At 45.1% G+C, this 20506-nt stretch overlaps 1 protein-coding gene across 1 annotated transcript in view; it reads right to left on the bottom strand.

Moving 5' to 3' along the window:
- The window catches only part of CDKL1 (cyclin dependent kinase like 1), a 259570-nt gene extending 241741 nt beyond the window's left edge, over positions 1–17829 (bottom strand). Inside the window, exon 1 of the mRNA XM_069208689.1 lies at positions 17643–17829. The gene's annotated coding sequence lies outside the window, so the exon portion shown is untranslated. The remainder of the gene's footprint in view (positions 1–17642) is intronic.
- Between the last annotated feature and the right edge of the window lie 2677 nt (positions 17830–20506).

Genomic DNA, 20506 nt, shown 5'->3' with positions numbered 1-20506 from the left:
GAAGATGGGATTTAGGAACGGGTTACACGTACTGTCCAATAGCATGCTAGGTTTACACTTTACAAATCCATTATCAGGAAAAGTGGAAGTTCAGAACATGCATGGAAACGCGAAACAGGGGAAAGCATTCTCAAATTATGTTGAAAAGTATCTCTGTTTGCCTTCTGGAGGAAAAGTGAAAGAACTGTTCTAAACTCCAGCCTCAATCCCTAGTCCCAGGCCTGGCTTTAAGAACTTCTAGCTATTTCCTATGCCTGAGCAGGGCTGGTGCATGGAAACCAAACTGGGACCTGGTGAAGGAGGAGAGAGAGGATCTTTTGGGAATCCCCTTAATTTCACTGCCATGACTCGTCAACCCTTTTTAGCAGCAGCAGCCGCTGCAAAACTCAAGAGTAGGGGCAGGTGGACGGGAGCGGTGCATAGCATGGGGGAGAGAAGAGTACAGGGGGGAAATAAAATCATAATAAAAAAAAAAAAAACGTACCTGTTTCTGTTGCCACAATTGCTGCCTACCACCTCACTCCTCTTCTCTCCTGACAGTGTCCCAGCAGTCCCTGGGACACCAGCACAGGCTCCCCATGCAATCCTGGCACTGCTCTCATGCTATGCCTAGCATAAGACCAGCATCGGCATTGGTCTGGTGCTCAGACAGTGCACTGGGGTCTGTGCAGTTTTTCCAGCCTGGCTGTGTTGCATAGCTGGATTGGAGAAACCTAAGTGTTCATGTTAGTTTGGCGGGCCTAAGACGGCCAGCCGAACTGACATGCATACTTAGTGCACTGACTCCACTCCTCCTCCTCCAGCCCGCCCTGCACATGCTGGCTGAGCCAGCAGCTGAAAAATAAAAAAATATTAACTTTAAGTAAAAAAAAAACACCCCTGTTTTTTACTGCTGGGTGAGGACACAGAGGCTCTGTGACTCAGCAGCACAAGAAAGATGCCGCTAATGGGTCGAATAATGAGAAACAAGGGTCAGGGATTCTACCCGTGTCCTTTCCTTTTTCCAATAGTACAGTCCATAAAGTGGAAGGAAAAGGGTGGGATGGGAGGCTAGAGGGGGCGTGGCTTGAGGGCACTTCATTTAGATCCCTTTACAAGAGTCGAGGTGGTGGCCTACATAACCAAAGAGATGGTCAAATACACGTGAATTAGAGTCCAGTGTTGGACACATTATTATCTGTAACCTACATGTGGCCCAGATTATTATTATAGCTGGAGCACCATCGTAGTCTAATAAATCAAAGCAGCTACTTGTTGTACACTCTGAACTCACGTGTTGAAGGTGTGTCACTTTATAAGGAAGAAAAAGAAGGTGCAGTGAAATAAAAAAAAAAAAATGCCTAGAATCACACAATTTGGTCAGTCGGGGAAGTGTGGTTTGATCTCAGGTTTTCTGCTTTTATGTTGTGCTATTCAGCCACTAGGTATGCATCTCTCCCTCTTCTTTTTAACATCCGTTTATTTATACTTTATTATATTTCCAGACAGTCTCAAACTGTGCACGTGATGCAACGTGTGAGTAGGCGGGTTACTTCATGCTGAGTAAACCGTCACCAGACCGTACAAAAGACAGACCGAGTTGCCCCCCCAAGAGCATTAACAGCAGAGCCCTCCAAACATTTGTTATATATACTTCTAGCACCATTTCGCTATTGTGAATAGGTTCCCTATCTGCCCACTCCACGTACGTTCCATCCGTGGGTACCAAAACGCAAGCCCCGCTGCGACGTAATACTGTTCCAGGGTGGCGCTCACGCGACCGTTGGCCGCCATTACGGGTGAAGCAACAGTCGCAGTTCCACAGAAACACGTGACTCGGCGAACATCAAACTAAAACGCCGCTAGAACCGAAACAAGCGTGAAGCTTTGGTCCTTTACTGCTCTTAGAGGCGTGAATGAAGCTGAAAGGGAGAAAGCCGAAAAGCACTTCACGGTGCATCACGGAGCCTCACCGGACAGGGCGACTTCAAAGAAGGAAGACGCCACAAACAAAAGGGTCAGGTTGCCTACTTCCTCGGCTGCATTCACAAACACCAACTGTAAAAGATTTGACAGCCCCTGGCGTCTCCAGCGTACACAGCATTGCCACAGGCATAAGGTCGAACAAGAAGAAATGCATTCAATAACAGTGCATTTTAGTCGGAAAAGGTACAAAATGAAATAGCACCAATTTTGCAAAACTGCAACATATACTTACAAGAATGTACCAGAAGAAACGGCACCAAAGAAGCTGTTGATTTAGGAGTAATATAAAAAGAAGGTAGTCCTTTTAAGAAAGAATGTTTGTCAAATACGCATGTCTTCAGCTATAAAAAGGACAAACTGAAAGCACTTCATGATAGTGAAAGGGTATTTGAAGTATATATAACATGAAATTATAGATGGGTAGCCATCAGTTTCGGCATGTTTTTCACCTTGGAGTTCTCTGTGAGATTGACAACTCGAGCATCGCTTTCGTCTAAAAGATCACTCAGAACCCCTCTGTGAAAAACATCCCTGTAACTGATAGCTACATAGCTATAATTCTATATATTATCCCCTGAAAATGAATGGGCACCATCACTGGTACACAAAGATCTAGGCTGCAGAAAGAAGCTATAGACCACTCCAGCAAAGACACTGGTTAGTACAAGCATAAAATTAAAATTGCTGTGCGCCTTTGTCTCACTCACCTCATAGTCCTTCCCACATAGTCATTGGTTACTCGTGGTAGCCGGGACATGTGGTGCACCGGTAGAACCACTAACAGATACAGACCTGTCTATATATATATATATATATATATATATATATATATATATATATATATATATATATATATATAAAATCCCCCCCCCCCAACACACACACACACCACATAGGCAGAAACGAATACATTACTTCTTCAGTTATTTAAGACTCTACAGCTGCATGTGAAAGAAGAGTATACCTTTCACTTCTGACCTGCAGGAAGACCTGATCTTTGTCCCCAAAACCGGGACATTTATTTAAAATGAACAAAAGCGTTCATAGGTTGACCTAACCTTTGTCGCCAAAAACCGGGACATTTATTTAAATTAAACAAAATCGTTGGGACACCGGGACAGTCCTCTGAAAACCGGGACTGGCTAGGGAATCTGGGACGTATGGTCACCCTATCCTAGTGGCTGGCTCTCACTGGTCCGATGGTGAAGGTCGGGTGGTGTCTAGTAACCCAGTTGGTCAACAGCACCTCAGTCGATGAAGATGGAACTCAATGCACAAGGACACATGCTTTGGGACAAGTGGATTTTGGGGGGGAGTTCAAGCAGTGCATTCAGCCTGCTAACCACCATGGCTGAGGGAGTCGAGGAAAATATTTGAGGGCCAAATAAGGACTCATTTCTGAGTCTACTTTTTTCTTTTGCTGGGGCCAGTCAAAGGCCCAGGCCCAACAAGGCCCAGGCTCAGTTAGAGTCCAGCATTAGTGGTGCATCAGGGGCCTGTTGTAGTACCCGAGAGCTGTAGCTACATAAGGAAATATGCTAGATAACTGTGAAAACGTATGTCTGTGGAAAAAGGAAAAAATATGTCTACCTATGTGGCTAGCATGGTCAGCTACGTGTCTTCATCACCTTCCATAAACACACTGTCTAATGTCATAATCAAGTTATGCACCAAAATAATTTTGGTCTGTGAACTTGATTTTTTGGTGATATTTGCAACTGAGAATTAATTTGGTAAAGGCATGCTTATGAAGCCAAAGACCAGTATATAGAACAGTTCTTGTCTGAATCTAGTAAAAGGGGAAAGAGTGTGGTTAACAGTGGGAGGCCTGAAGGGCCTCAGAAAAGATTGTATCTACAGCATTATCACTCTTACAAGAGGTCTCTGGGCCACAGCATTTCATGAAGGAAGCAATGATATTACTTCAATCTTTGCATCAGGACATCCTTGTGGTGTCATCTGTGTTTGCTAGGGAACAATCCGTCCAACCTAAGGCTTCCAAGAAAAAAATACTTTATTACAAAATGTTTGCTGCAATGTATCAATTTTTAGTTTGAAGGATTACACTGAATTGAAGGTGGATTAGATGGTGAGTGATATACCTACACAAACATTTAGGAATAATGGCAAAAAATGTTTCAGTCTCCGGAAAGAAATATTTATCTCCAGATACATGTCTAGAGAGGTAAAAATGGCAGCTAGTTATACCGCTGGCCTTCACAACTACTTTATAAACGAATCTAGTGGTAGGATCACAATAGAAAAGATAAACTAATAATGCAGGCTAAGCTCAAGAACATGGAAGTAACTTTTTCCTCAGTTGTGGAAGACTGAAAGTAGTTGTATCTAAATGCCACGAAGCTCACTGGCAACATCCAATAAAACAAGGGAAGTTGGATAGAGTAATAGGAAGAGCAAATATAAGGGCACAATAGTAGTGAAAGTCAAAGTGTAAAGCCCAGACAATCTGGGGAAACACCAGCAATCACTAAACAAGAGGTGATCCTCTGGTAAATATAAACTCTTCTGTTTAAAGCTCATGTAATCCTATTCAAAACCATTATGTCTTTTTTCTTTTAAAATATATTTGGTTGATTTTTCGAAATCCTAAACATCTTTCCATAGGCATATACTGTGTCCAAGCGCAGGCAAGCAAACTTATACCTTTTGCTTATGTCTCGAGCTGCATTTAAATTACACCACGGAGAGCCTCAAAAGAAAGGGGAAGGTATAATCTGGTGGGAATTTAGGTGGCTTGAGGCCTTTCATGTAGATATGGTAGAATACCATAACACTCTCCTACTAAGGGTTGGGGCAAATCCGGGGTTACAGAAGGGTCTCCGTTGCTCCTATATGATTTAATATTTTATCAAACTGACTGATTCCGTTCAAGTACATAAAAGTTTCACTCCTATAGGGCGACACAGTTGTTGAACCGGAATGTGACTAAAGTAATCTTACAATCAGAAATGTTTTACGTCATGGACAAGGTGAGATGTGGCCCAAGACCCCAGCCATTCAGGGGGGCCCTGAAAAGCCAGCTCTGGTCTGCAGAGTCTCTTGCCCTATACCGTTTCCTGTAATGTATTTTTGTTGTGGGTGATGGGTGACGGTCTATTAAGACATTTTGAAGAGAAATGGTGTGCCACCTCCATAAGCAAAGTTAGTTTTAGATCAAACCGGAAACTAGTATATGAGAAACGTGAGGGTGTCACAGAGATTATTTGCAGTAATATTAGTGGGCTGTAGCTATGTTACAATATTGAAAACACATGTCACTATCCCTGAATATTAAATGTAAACATGTAGAATTTGGACACGTGTGCCTGTACACTGTCGGCGATCTGGCCAAACAGCCATGAAAGAGGTGAAACTGGATCATAAATTCAAAGCTGTTCCAAACAAGGGCCTCCAAAACACGTGTGGCCCTGGGCCCCCAAAATCTTTAAAGTGTCCCTGCTTACAATGACCGCCGCCAAGACAGAGGTACTCTTGTGAGGATGTCAGACCATGTGTGAAGGGAACCACCTCCTTCCGACAGCCCACCTTAGTTGTTGGAAGGGCCGGCTTTAGGGAAGTGCGACTAGAGCAGCTGCACTTGGCGCTGTCCTGGAGGGAGAACTGACCTCAGTGGAGTTGAGCATGAACTTACAATTTAAAAGCATATAATGCAGGATTCATTATGCAACCGGCTTTTAAGCAGCAATAAAAATGTCAAAATAACACTGATTTGTCTAGAGGCAGTTTTGACTTGCCATAAAGTAGCGCAGAGGGTTAATATGCCTGCTGCAAAGAACAGATCTGTATTTTATGGAGATAGCTGAGTGGATTATTAAAGCCATCCCTTACCTGTGCTTTAAAACAAATGAAATGCACGTGAGAGAGGGGGAAATGGAGAAATGAGGGGCACTTTTGGAGGTTGGTAGTGTGGGAATTTGAGGAGGAGGAGGCCGGCCGTGAGGGAGGGGTGCCAAAAAACTAGTCGCACCGGACGCCACCAGTGCTAATGCCAGCCCTGCTTGTTGGTTTACTCAATGCCTTCAAGCCTAAGGCCTATAAGTTTGAATTTTGAAGTAACTTGCAATTTGGATATCAGCTTCGATTTTTATATCAGTTCTCTGATGTAATCTACTTTCTTCTCTTCCTGTCAGTTAAAACAGCTCACACCATTTATAAACAATGGCATTTAGGGTCAATAATCATTTTATAATTAGATTATGACAACTCCCAGCTGTGGATGCTATTCACTTAGGTGACATTTTAACACAGTGCCTCATATCAGTCCTCTGCTGCTTCTAAGAATTCTAAATAATAGGTGTTACTATTAATCTGTTTAATGATACTCTTTTACTGGCCTCGGAAGGATGGAAGGGTGAGTGGCCTTGCCAGATTTCAACTTGTGCCCTGCAGGTTACAACAGATGGTTGTGAAAGGTGATTGTTAAATAAATGTGACATCTTGCCAGCTACATAATACCTGTAATTGACCATGCTTAGAAATGACTAACTGTAAACATAACTAATTAGTAATTATTATTATTGCTCATTAGGAGCGTATCTATTACTTCACACACTGTAACTTGCTGTACCACACTGCATGAAAGGGAGAATGCAGAAATGCCCCATATTTACAAACTTTTTGAGCATTTCTTCTCCCTCCTTGCACTGTTGGCTTCCTAGCACCAACCCAGGGACCCTTGCCCCACACTGTTAGGGTGCCTGTGTTACAGACAAGAGTGTTGTGTGCAGGAAGAATTACCTTCCTGCACAAAAACAATCCTTAGAGGTGCACTTCTCTTTCTATGTGTGCTGCAGAATGCTGCACGCATGGCAAGAGGAAGTAACAAGGAGAAATAAAGATATTTCTTTTTGTTACACCTCTGTCACGTAGGAGCATTATTTTGGCACTAACCCAGGTTTACAAGTCTTCGTAAGTCTGGGTCTGTCTCAAATTACTTGTGTGAATGCATGGGAATGCCCATGCTCCACCCATCCCTGCGTCACACCTACCCAACGTAACACAATGCAGCACATAGCGACACCTTGCATTACTTGGTATTTACTAAATCAAGCAAAGCCAAATAAAAGTGACTTTGCGTGCCTTAGTGAATGGCAAAAAGGATTTTGTGTCAGAGCTGCACCACAAAAGTGATGCAACCTCAATGCAAAATCAGTAGGTGTGGGGTGCATTTAATGGTTAGGCGAAAAGTAGTGATTAAGTTGCTTGACTAAAGGTAAAAGCTAGATTTACAGTTGTGCTTTCAGTTAGGACTGGTAGAGTAAAGGTAAGAAATAGGTCAAAAGTTGCTGTCCATAAGTATCCTCATTCGTAATTGTCAATGAAATGAAACATGCAATTTGTATCATCACACACTCTTCACAATAACTGTAGTACCATGTAGTTTTTGATTTTTGCATTCTTCGTGTGCAGAAATTCTGAAAACAAATCTTGACCATTGGCCAACCTGGCTGATCTCATGCGTTCTCCTGTGAAGGTTCAGAGCTGAAGAACAATAGTAGCAGAAGACTAGATACAACAGGCAGATCAAACACAACCAGGGAAACAAGGATGACACGATGTTAGCTCAAGATCAAGTTTAACCTGCTCAGTGTTATCTTCCTTCAGAGAATAACGTGTACAGCCTTGCAACCTACCATTCAAGCTTGAGTTTTCACTTAATCCATGAAAGATCAAGCAAATAAGAACTGTTGTGGCAACTCTGGGCTCCAGCCCACAAGTATGGAGACTGCTGGGCCTAGACTTAAAGACGTCAATCAAAAGCAACCATGGCCACCACTGTAAAAGTCCTACATACTGAACTTTATACCATACACTGAATTCTCTCTTTGGTGGTTCGCGTCTCTTTTTGTAAATGTGACCCTATGACTGTCGTCAGTACTGACCAGTTGTAAATGTAACCCTTGATATTGTCTGCCATCTTGTTTGCCGTGCCTACTTTAAGCAAATTAGTAAATAATTTCTTGATAACATCATGAGAACAAACAATGGATCATGCATCACCAAGCCGTGGGACTGCGACATAGGTACCCTTACCTGGGTCATTCCATGATTATTTACATACATATTGATGCCTAGGTTCTATATAATGCTTGATGCAGGGAAGGGTGGAAGGCACGGTTAGTGAGCCCTCTTTCTGAGAGCGTAAGACTAGGTTAGAGTAGGACGCTGAAGACTAGAAAGCTAGAGTGGTTTGTCGGGCTCACTTTTATTGGTGAATCTGAAAGTCAAGATCAGAACTCTGGAGCATGTACCATGATCGATAACTTAGCTTTTGGTGTACCCCATAGAAGGATTTGCTTGTAACTTTGCGGGTAGAATTCTTGACTAATGGCTTGCAATTCGATTGCTGGGCTCTGTCCTCCGCCCTGATGAGACAAAGCTGAGTGTCTGTAGAGTGTAGACCATTCCTATTAGTGGAGAGATCCAGGCAAGGCCCTACAGACTGCTCAGGGATTGCAGAGCGCTCTTAGCTAGAGACATGCTGTACAAACTGCTTGTGAGTCACAAATGCTCGTGCCCAGGGACCGCAAGGCAATGCTTTGTAGAATGCGCTGGAGTGCGGACAATGCAATGCGCTCCTCACTAGGGGTGAGTTCAAGCATGGTCATGCAGAGTGCTGATGAAGCATAGACCTCCTTTGATGAAGAGAGCTTGTGAAGTGCAGATTCTCGCTTGATAAGGAGAGACCCAAAGAGTTGTTCAGAATTCTCATGAAATTACAAGGCTCCCTTGACTTGGAGAGGCCCAGGTGCGGCCACACTGCTCTTGAAGTGCAGTCAATGCTGAGTATATGTGAAGGGCAAAGCCTTCATCAAAAAGTACGGTTGCAAGCACAGCTAAGCAGAGAGTGCATAAAGCACATACACACCTTTAATAAGCAGAGGTTTATGCATGGCAATGTAGACTGTGGATTTAATGCAGATCCTCCATCGCAAAGTAGAGGCCTAGAGGTAGCTATTAATAGTGTGCAAGTGCATAGTTTCAATTAACAAGTAGAGGCACAGGTGTGGCTATGTATAGTACGCATAAAGTGAAGACAATCTATCAATAAGTAGAGGTCCAGGGTTTGGTATGTAGAGAGTGCACAAAGTGTAGAGCCAACATCATTGAGGAGAGCCCCAGGTGCAGTGGTGCACACTGTGCATGAAATGCAGAGCATCCATTGATAAGCAAGACATCTGCTTGCTAACGAAGAAAGCACGTGAAGTGCAGATCCTCCATCAACAAGCAGAGGTCTAGGCGCAGCTATACATACACTGGATAAAGTGAAGACCCTCTACCAATGAGCAGAGGCCTAGGAGCAGCTATACATATTGTGGATAAAGTGAAGACCCTCTACCGATGAGTAGAGGCCTAAGGGCAGCTATACAGAGTGCCATGAAATGCAGAGCCTCCATCGATGAGCAGAGGCCTAGGAGAAGCTCTACATATTGTGGATAAAGTGAAGACCCTCTACTGATAAATAGAGGCCTAGGAGCAGCTATACATAGTGTGCATGAAATGCAGAGCCTCCATGGATGAGCAGAGGCCTCTGAGCAGCTCTACATATTGTGGCTAAAGGGAAGACCCTCTACTGATGAATAGAGGCCTAGGAGCAGCTATACATAGTGTGCATGAAATGCAGAGCCTCCATCGATGAGCAGAGGCCTAGGAACGGTTATACATAGAGTGGATAAAGTGAAGAACTTCTACTGATGAGTACAAGCCTAGGACTGGTTATGTAGAGAGTGTATCAAGTGAAGGGCCTCTATTGATAAGTGAGGTCTGGGCTTAGGTACGAATATAGTGCAGGAAGTGAAAGGCCAGAGCAAGGCAACTAAGAGAAGCAAGCAGTGTCGCTCCCCATATCACTCTTCCAGACTACTACTGGAAGACATGGAGAGTGGAGGGCCCACTCGTGCATCGGGTGCATGGAGGTGACTTGGCTGATCATTGGTGGAAGAGCAATCAAGTATTGGGGTGAGCTCCTGTCTGACATCACCCCAGCCATCCAATGGCAAGATAGCACAGATTTAAGGCAATGGCAACTTAGCTTTTCATTCAGGTGAATAGTGTTATGGCCCACTAAACTGCATCCTGAAGAAACCACCTCACTGTCAAGGCCCAATAGCTCCACCAGTCAGTGTTTGAACCACAAGGTGCTTAGGAGAACATCAACTGTTTGTTCAGAGACATTTCAGGGTCTCAAAGCTTTACAGAATCTGAAAGAGGCGACGAAATACCTTGCTGCAGAACTACAGAAAGAACTGCTTGGTTTCATTGACTACATTAACTCTTTCTGCTCCAGCCCATTGAACCTACTTACTCGCCATTCCATCCGAAGCTCCGACTTTTCTCTTTTGACTCCAGTCTTTTAGGGTCATTTCTTGGAGAAGGGTAGGTCAACTGAAACCTGACTTTCTATACCTTCTCATTGTGTTTTTGTTTTGTCAAGCAATGAGAGAGATACATCTCCCAGTGCATTGTGTCTCAGATAGAACCCATGTGGTGCTTTGCAAAACATTACTAGTTGGTTGCCTGAGACATCTCAGAGTCACAGAACCTCTGAAATCGACCAATGGTCTCCCCTTGCCAGTAGGGACAGAACTCCACGATTCTGTTGCCAAAGTGATCTAAATCTGACTCTATGGTATATCAGTCAGTGCTTTTACTTCCCCCTACTGACTCTAAGCCAGGTGGGCTCATATCTCAGAGATTGGTACTTTTATTACAAATATTTTTAGGGCTGGTTTGGAGGCAGCTTTAGTTGTCTTACAGACTCGTGTAGTAAAAAAATGTATAATGATAAATAAAAAAATAAATATATATGTTCATACATGGAAGGGGTTAGGGTCTGCCATCTTCATACGCTCATCAGTTCGACTGTCAAATACATCTTGCTTTCTTTCTTCACAAGGAATCGCCAGAATAAAAACAGGTTCCAAGACCGAAGACAACATTTCATGTTTCCAAATATCTTTGCTTATTGTTCGTTTGTGTTTTAGTCACCTTTGTGTGTTTAAATTGGGCCTTGACTTAAAGCCAACAATGCATTTTCTTTGCTCCACTGAGAGCACTATTTTCCTGCGATTTACATTAAAGGTAGAGACGGTTTCTATAAGCGTGTTGAAATGCAGAGTCCCGCTGCTGGGCCCAGGCAAGGCCCCGCATAATGCGCTTCGAGTGCAGAGTGCTTTTGAAGTGCCAGCTCTTCTCACGCACTTAAGATCCTGTCTCTGGAGTCAGTGTTTGCTCTTCATCAGCTCTGACAGACATCAGCATGTCGATTGTTGTTGTGCAAACAGCACAGACCAAGCTACAAGCTGCCTCGATGTTTAAATCTAAAGTGTTTGCAGATAAATAAAAATCCAACTTCTGTCGTATAAAGTGGGAAGCGCCATGGGCGCATCTGCTCTGCTCGCAAGAGACATCTCAACTTTGACCTGCAGAGGTTTCGAGGTCAGTGGCCCCTCAGGCCGGCTGACCCGGTCAGACACCCTCGAGCAGGTTCAAGGGACATGGCCAGAAGGCTGACCAACGTCTTCCAGAATGGGCAGGTGCTCGACCACAGCAGTAAGCAGAGCACTGATGTGTGCCTTAAAATATGGTTTATTTTGAGCTGCTGATAGACCGTACAGGAGCCCTCATTTGTGAAAGTTCCTTAGCCTCTCTGGCTCAAGATTTCAAGATGTTAGCCTCCAAAATAAGAACAAGCATTTGCAATGCAATTGGTCTCGCGTTTACTCGAGTTAAAGCTGTTAACGTTGTAAACTCCTAACCGGACTTTTCTTGCCAGAGAAACTGAGAAGTAAAACAGTTTCACATAAGCGAGCCGACGGCCACCATGAGCGCAAAGCAAACACACAAAAGGAAACAGAAGTTTGCTCGCCGTGAAACGTATAGGCAAAAGTGCAATTATCAATGTGACCAGCAAAAGTGCAAATATCCATGTAACAGGGTCGATGTCATACAAAGCGCTCTACTACTGCCCAGCGAGATTGCGCTGCCTACGAAATAAAGAGAAAAATTAGTGCAGAAAACATGGAGTCTGGTATGTTTTCAGTAGTAGCTGGTGCGTTCGAGGTGGGTTAAACATGGGAAAAGGCATGACGTGTGCATGCCTTTCACTAAGTAAATCAAGTGAATTTTAAAAGGCAAGCCCACGAACCAACCAAACTGATGGGCTTGACATGGGCGTGGTTAAAAGCCCACAGAGAGATTACTCCAGGGACGGAATGCTTTGCGCTGGACCCTAAACAGCCAGCAAAACAAATCCACCACAGCAATTGGAATAATTATTAGAATACTAAGCAAACTTATAAAAATACAGAAATCCATTGATGACCCTAAAATAGGTCAAAAAGCAATTAAACAATGTAAAACTCCATCGCTGTCAGTCGTGGTTGGTGGGGGAATGTGTAGGGCCTTTTCAATTATGAAGCATATGAGGACCAAATTATGTGGCAAGGTTGAGTAAATTGTGCATAAAAAAAGGGAAAACTATTCTGCTTAGTGCTGCAAATTTTGTGAAAGCATTAGTGCCTTATTTTGTCATTTTTACACAGGTTAACCCTGTCTGGGAAAAGGTTATTATTACCAGCTTAACATCCAAATACAACAAAAAGGTGACCAGCGAGCCTTTGTAAACAAGCTTCCACTGCACTGCCACACGTGTTGCAGTGTTTTTAGAAACATTTGACCTGTAGGACCTACAAACAATTGTTTGTGTTAAAATATGCAGATTGTACAACAGATGATAGATTGTCACATATGCAGCAAATTTTATAATAATGCGGAAATGCCAGAGCTGCAAAAATCGCATAATTCCGGTGACCCTGGGTGTGAGCCTGTGTTGCCGTCCTTATGTTGTTTTTAATGAACATTCCTTATAAGCAAGAAGGATGCACAAATGTACATGATATGGAATAAATACTTCACACTTAGGTTACAGAGTCCAAATGCATCCTTTGTGTGGCAGCTCTCACGACTTACCAGTATTATTATCAGTGTCAGACTCTCCCTTCGTAAATTTAAAAGGAATTGAGCTAATTCATTACGAATCAACCAACAGAGCCGCATTCACAAGGCTGTATGAGTAGATGTGGCCTACACTTGTAGGACTCTTGGTTTATTCCAGGGCCGTAACACAGAGCCCTGCAGCCCCTGTGGTGCAGGGGGGCTCTCAACCATTCAAGGGTCCAGCATTTAGCCCAATACCAATAAATATCAGTGCCACCCTCATTACATTCTGCTGGGAGGGGGGGCATCATTTTCTGCTATGCCACTGGCTTACTCATGAATTTCAGGAGTAAACAGAGTAAGTCTTAGGGACACCTTTGTGAATCCGGCCCATAGAGTTGAATGTTCTTAGAAAGGGCGGATTCACACACAGGTTGGAGATTGGATGCCACAAGCCAGCCTTTAGAATAAGCAGTGAAGCTGGTTTTAATAGCACTTCTCACATTCACATCACATTACGCACAGCTGAGTAAAGGGAATCAGCCCGGATAAACACAAGAACAGAAATAAGAAGGGTACAATATAGTCACCTCGCTGGCGAACTCCCTGCCCAGCAGACATGTCAACCACAAGGAGCTGGCCTGAAGAATTTTGTGACCTCATCTGATAAAGGCAACACGTGGCTTAGATTCAATTTCCATCACTCCCAATTTGTGTCAAAGCGCCTGGACCAATAGGCACTTTTCAGAGTAAATCCATAAATTCTTTAACCTTCCCCCAGCACCCGACATCTGCTCAATAGTATAGAAACTGCATCTCTGCAGAGAAGACTCCACCCCATAGAGTGGTGCAGCGGGACCTTGGATCCAAGATTCTGAATGACATGGGACAAGTCTCTCAAGCATTGCATCATGAAGCCTCAACTCACACACCCGGGCACTGAAAGACAGTGACTCTTTAGGGGCACCATAGTAGAAGTTCCAGTTGACCAGTTACAAATACTTTCTACCAAAAACAGCTTCAGCGAAGGGTGTTTGTACGTTGGAATGTAAAGTACAGTGAAAAAAGATGGGCAATTATACTGATTTAATTTAAAAAACAGCTGATAGACAGCACAAAGTAACAACAAAAAGGCGAAGTAAGTTAATACTTAACCTCTGAGCGTCCCTTGTATCACACGCCAGCCCCATTTGCCAAGTGACCCAGTGATGTGTGCCACCTTCAGCCAGTCCTGGCTCTTTAGCTTCACCTGGTGGATTTGTTTAATTCAATGTTAAAATGAAAACTACACGTCCCAAAATGCAGCGGGCTGAAAGCAGTGAGTATCTGAAAGTCCCACGCTTGAGCTGGGGGCATTTGGCAGGTGTGCCCCATGCTGCCCGTCTCTTCTCTCTCTAACGTTATCCATCTGAGGCTACATCCATCACCGAACCTCTGCCTCTCCTCACCTTCTGCAGCTGGACTGTACCAACCCAACGCTTGCGCATTGTTCTCGGGAGACTGTGCTTCTTCCGCCTCATGGGTGCGAAGTCAGCATGTATCCCCACATGTAACAGGGAGGAGGCCTTACGGTGTCACGTTATTAAACGTAAATGATACAGGCATAATGAGCAAGACGTGAGCTCACGAAAAGAGGCGGGGCAATTCAGGTGATTTATCCACACAATATATGGCTGCCAGGTAACTTCCCTCAAAAACTGAAACACAGGTTCTTCTGTCCTAATGCTACGTGTGCAGCATGTGTGACAGGACTATGGACGGCAAGCTTGAGTGTAATTTGCCCAGGATCACGTCATGCAGGAAACAAGGATATGAACAAATATATATTTCCAATAATTAATGTGTGTCATCAGTCAAATGAGTCACTGCTGCACACCTTATGTATTTGCCCCAATTAGATCTCCTGCGAAGAACCTTGTTAAAGGAAGAATTTAAGTTATTGGGGTTTAGACCAGTGCAGTTCAGCTGTAAAAGAATTTCTTAACCCAGCGAATACTTAGTATATGAGTCGTGTAATTCCTCTATATATTTAGGACCTTCTTAAAGGGGGTCCCATTGCCCAGTTTAAAGGGAAGCCGGACAGCTAAGCATGGGACCTCGAAGGGGTCACAGAATCGTTGGGCTATTACAGAGGGCGAGTACCCACCCGAACCCCTGGCCTTAGGAGCAGGAAGTTACGATCAGTGTCGAGACAAGACAGGTTGTTGGGAGCCCTGACCACCAATCGGCCTCTACCCCGTCAGGGGCATTAAGCAAATCCGTAATTTTACCTGACAGGCACCGTTTGCACTTTAATACATCACGGAAGCACTTTATCACGTATGCGACCATTAGTCTTGCTATCGAGAGTTACAAGTCTCTGTGTTTATGGAACTGAGGAGATTGGCGCCTTGTTTAGGTTTTTTTTCATTGTACTTTAATATTTATTTAGGGGCCACTACTATAATTTAGTACTTCGGGTTTTTTTAATAATGTATTCAATGTTACATTTTTAAATAAAGTGTTAAAGGTACGTGTCTTACTTAAGTTTATTGGTGGCATGCTAATGCATGTTACGCAATGTTTATGTTTTTAATTGACAAACTAAAGTTGTGACTGATAAAATTAATGTTAAGAGCAACTTGTATTTTTCAACACAACTGAACCTTTTTATTTTTTTTGCTTTGGGGAGACAAGACGGTCAGACATATTGAGAAATGAAGCGTTCGAGGTCATTAGGACATGTTAGGCAGTCTTATTTGAAGTGCGATCAGAGACACATTGTAAAGATATTTCTGCCTGAGCGGCTGCAGCATTTCTTTATTTTAAAAAAAGGATATTTTTCCCTGACGCTGCTGGTTTAACATCATGGACAAGATCGGGCTCAAGGGTGTTGGCCCTTTAACAGGACAGCCTGACTATTACTACATTGTGCAAAAGCAGAATATCTTATTGGCAGTGTGAAGACAGAATTGTGATAAATTAAAACACATTATTGCGCGGATAAATGGTGCAGAATCAGAGCTATTTAACATAGCGCCCCAAATACTAGAGAATAATTGGTGGTACATAACAGAACACCATGATCACTAATGCAAGTGGCATCCATCTGGCTAAATAGTGCTAAATAGTGCTTTAATGGGATGTTTTTCACGGGCAGGCCGGACAAACAACAGTGCATCTGCGGTAGTCAACATGGCACAGACACCTAATTTTGAATCTACACCATTTAAAGGGACATCCGGAAGAACGATGTGCTATTTAGCCTAATGTCCGCATACATGATGCTGAAAATGTGCTGTTTCACAGTACACCCGGAAGAATGAGGCACAAAGGTGCTCTTTTTAGTGCGACAGTGACGATTAATAGACGCTACTATTCTAAAGGTTCATTGGGTGGCAGGCTTCGTTATGTTTATCGGGATTTTAAGCGCTATTGACTCCGGCGTTATGGCGCTATATGAATTACTAACACAAGTTGCCGTCAGCCTAGTTTTCCCTATAGCGTTGTGCCACAGCTCGTTTCAGACCTCAACGGACCCACCTCTCTTTCTCCGTATACTTAACTACAAAGTACTGATTCAGATGGGGATTGCAGATCATTTAAAACAAGGCGCTTTACTGAAACTGTCTAGCACGTGGAGTTTGACCAGAGATTCGCAGTGCAGACACGCACTACGGCAGGCGTTGAATGAAGAGACTGTCGTCTCTCCAGTAACACTTTACATAGAACCGACATTCAGCTGCCACTGTTTACCCAATCCACTAGCTGGCAAACTAAATGTTACATTTCAGATAAATGGGTGAAAATTGGGGATTTCATCCTCTCAACCCCTAAAGCGACGTCCTCTCTTAGTAACATGTGTGAGGACTCGGCGCCGACAAGCGGCTGAGAGGTTGCACGTTGACGCTGCAGAACATATATGCAGGCTGGGTATCCAGTATTAACGGAATATGCCCGCAATAACACACAGAGCACACACAGCACGAGTGCATGCGCTGCCGGTAGCTGTGTACGAACAGACACGCAGTGTACATGCACATAAATCAGTTTACAGACAGCACAAAAGGAGTGTGCACACCGCACACGGAGATCACCCTGGTATCTACTCGGGTCATACATGCAGTATGTTTACGGATAAGGCAGAGTACAAAACACCATTCCTGTGGTATGCACACAGAACATATGGCGCATAGACACACACAGGAGACTGCATGTACAGCATTCACAGAAGGCGCACAGTCAGTCCATACCAGTCATACCTACATAACAGATGACGGACTGAACACACAGCCTTAGTCTAGAACAGTAAATGCATTCAAGCGGAGTGTATACACGGAACAGAGTATACACGCCATGATGTATGAATATATATAGCACACATATTCACACCCCTGGTGTACACGGCAAGTATGCAGCAGCCATGACAACACACCCATTTAACCGGCATATACCGTAGACCCCGGCACATAGCAGAATGGAGCATGCACACAGGACATGGGCGAAGCAGGGACATGCAGTGTTCACATGCACAGAGCCAGGATCGGAGTAGAGGCGCCCTCGTGCGGGACGGATACAGCCCCGAGCAGATGGATCACGTACACGAGTAAGAGTATGCGTAGCACACAAATACCTGCACACGCTCCCAGAGACCCTTCCTGCAGCACACACAACCACACAAGGCAGCCACTGCTGTCGGGACACTAGAAATACCCGCTCACTGACCCCCTCCCGCTCACCTACACCCTGTGGTCACTAGTGCGCACCGTACGCCCGCTCGGCGGCACGCACTCTGCTCCGGTGCCCGGGCGGCAGTGGCCCCTCGCTGGCCTCTCGCCGGTTTCCGCTCTCGCTCCTCCACGAGCACTCCCTGTCACTGGCCGTCGTGCTACACCCGGGCAGCAAGGCATCCTTGGCGCACGACTCGAGGCCAGCCAATCAGCGAGCGAGCGGGAGACAACAACTCTCCACCCCAGCCAATCGGCGATCGAGATCTGCTTGGTACACATCACTGCACCTGCAGCCCGAAGGTGCTTATGCACGAACACCCGGCAGGGGCGGCACTGCGCCCACTTCGGCTTTCCGAAAGACAAACTGTATTCTGGTTAATATAAGAAACAGACTTGACCGTGTTATTCCGCCCACAATCTTGTGAACGTCCTTTTATACGATACCACGTTTACAAACACACAACGGGCTAAAATGGTGCTCCCAAAAGAAGTACACTTTTGCCTTCTCTCTAATTTGAGGTTGCATAAAAACAATATTGTACTGCAACGCACATATTTGGGAATTGCGATTTTCACTTTTCTGCTTCACTAGATAAATACAATACTTTCTTTGTAAATCACACCAAACTTAATTTAGTTTCATTAAACACCCACAAGTGTCCCACAGGACAGGGACACAGAAGTTGCTCCCACGTCGCTGGAGAACCATGCAGAGGCCCTGCACCTCAGACAAAGCCCATTGTTCACCATCTTCAGGAAGAATCTCAAAACAAGGCTCTTTGGATGAGGCCCCTCCCCGCACCTTGAGACCCTCAGGGGTGAGTAGCTGCACTGCACAAATACTGATTGATTGACTGGGGACCACACAGAGGCCCAGGCGTTGCAGGAGGGAGTGCCGGGGCCTGGAGCTACACGTCCCTGAAGTTACCTTGGAGGTGAAGCAAACAAGCCTTGGCAGCAGCAAAGGATGCAGTGCACAGGGGTGCTTTCTTGCGTGGAGCGGAGAGGACCTTCCACCACCAAAGTGCAACAGCTGGTAGAGAGGACCAAGGGGGAACTCTCAGGACCACCACCCGTGATGCAGGTCCCACAACACTCAGGATGAGGGGAGAACCACGCAGCCGGTCATCATTGTAGCCAGGTACCTGCAGATGCAGGGGAGTGATGCCTTCACTCCAACGGAGATTCCTTCTTCTTCTTGTGCAGGCTGAAGAGTTGCAGTCTTCTGAGGATGCACGGCTGGGGAAATTTTGCAAAGCTGGCAGGAATTCTGGATACAATGATGTAGAAGAGTCTTCACGTGGATCTGCAGCCTGTAGGTTCCTAAAGGGTCCAGTCGCAGTACCGGAGGCCAGAAGTCGAAGCAGAGGTTGCAGAGGAGTCCTGCTGGAATCCTGCAAGCCAAATCTGAGGACCCAACCAGAAGAGAGACTCAAAATAGCCCTGAAAGAGGGGAGGGGGGTGGGGGGGGAGGGGAGGTTGGTCACCTAACCAGGTAAGCACCTATCAGGAGGGGGCTCTGACATCACCTGCCTGGCCACCCAGATGCTCCCAGAGTTCCTTGCCAACCTTGGAATCAAGATGGCAGAACCCAGGGACCCTCTGTAGGTGCTCTGAGCACCACCCCCCTTTCCATTGTCCAGTTTTGTGCCAGAGCAGGGACCGGGGTTCCCTTGACTGGTGCAAATTGGTTTATTCAAGGAGGGCCCCAAATGTGCCCTTCTAAGCATACTGGTGGCCTGGGGAGGCTACTCCTCTCAAGCCATGAAACACATATTTCCAAGGGAGAGGGTGTTTTGTTCTGCCTTCCTTTGCCTGAGCTGGTCAAGCAGCAGGAAGGCAGACACCTGTCCGAGGGTTGGCAGCAGCCGGGCTGCCTGGAAAAACCCAGAAGACTAGTAGGAGCGATGCTGGGGGTCCTCTAAGGAGCCCCCAGAGTGCATGGAATCATACAACCAATACTGGCAACACTATTGGGGTATGATTCAGACATGTATGAAACCAAACATGCCCAGGTTCAGAGTTACCATTGTGCAGTTGGACACAGGTAGTGACCTTGTCCAGTTCACAGGTAAAATGGCTTCCCCGCACTTATGAAGTCCTGTGAAATGGAGCTGGAGTTCATAGGGGCTCCTCTGCTCATACAGGGTTACCCTCACACACAGGTACCTGCATCCTGCCCTCTGAGCTAAGAGGGCCTGGCACAGAGGTGACTTGCAATGACCTGTAGTGAAAGGGTGCATGTACCTTTTCACGCAGGTGCCATGGCAGGCCTGCAGACACATTTTACTTAACTTATAAAACCAGCTGGAACCCAGCTGCCTTTTCCTGCCAAAAGAGACCCCTTTGGTTTTAAGCAGGTTTATCTACAAATGGATCGCAGCTGAATACAGGACCAACTGGTTGAGAGACCACTGAAAACCGACCCTGGTATAACTAAACATTGTCAAGTCGTCAGCATAAAGCAAATGACTGGGCCGAAGGCCCCCAATCTTGGGAGGATATGAGTTGACAGTGTCAAGAACACAGGACAAATCGGCAATGAACAGATTAAAGAGCAGAGGGGCAAGTACACAACCCTGCTTCACTCCACAAAAAGTTGGGATTTACCTGGAGACAGAACTACCATCTCCTAACTTAATACGGACCCAGGTAGCAGTGTGTAGTTCAATAATGGCTCCCAGGAGCACAAAAGGAATTCACCAATTCCGTAGTTTCACCCATAAAGAGCTCCTGGGAACCCGATCAAAAGCAGCCTTGAAATTAACAAAACAGCAATGTGACACTGAGCCCAATAAATAAGTGTTGTCCATCAAAATGGACAAGGCTAGTAAGTTGAGGACATACCTGATGTAGCCGAAAACCCCGTTTGA

This window comes from Pleurodeles waltl, chromosome 9 (assembly GCF_031143425.1).
Source record: "Pleurodeles waltl isolate 20211129_DDA chromosome 9, aPleWal1.hap1.20221129, whole genome shotgun sequence".
Taxonomy (NCBI): domain Eukaryota; kingdom Metazoa; phylum Chordata; class Amphibia; order Caudata; family Salamandridae; genus Pleurodeles; species Pleurodeles waltl.
The sequence above is the reverse complement of the archived record's forward strand: the minus strand, read 5'-3'. Positions and strand labels throughout refer to the sequence as shown.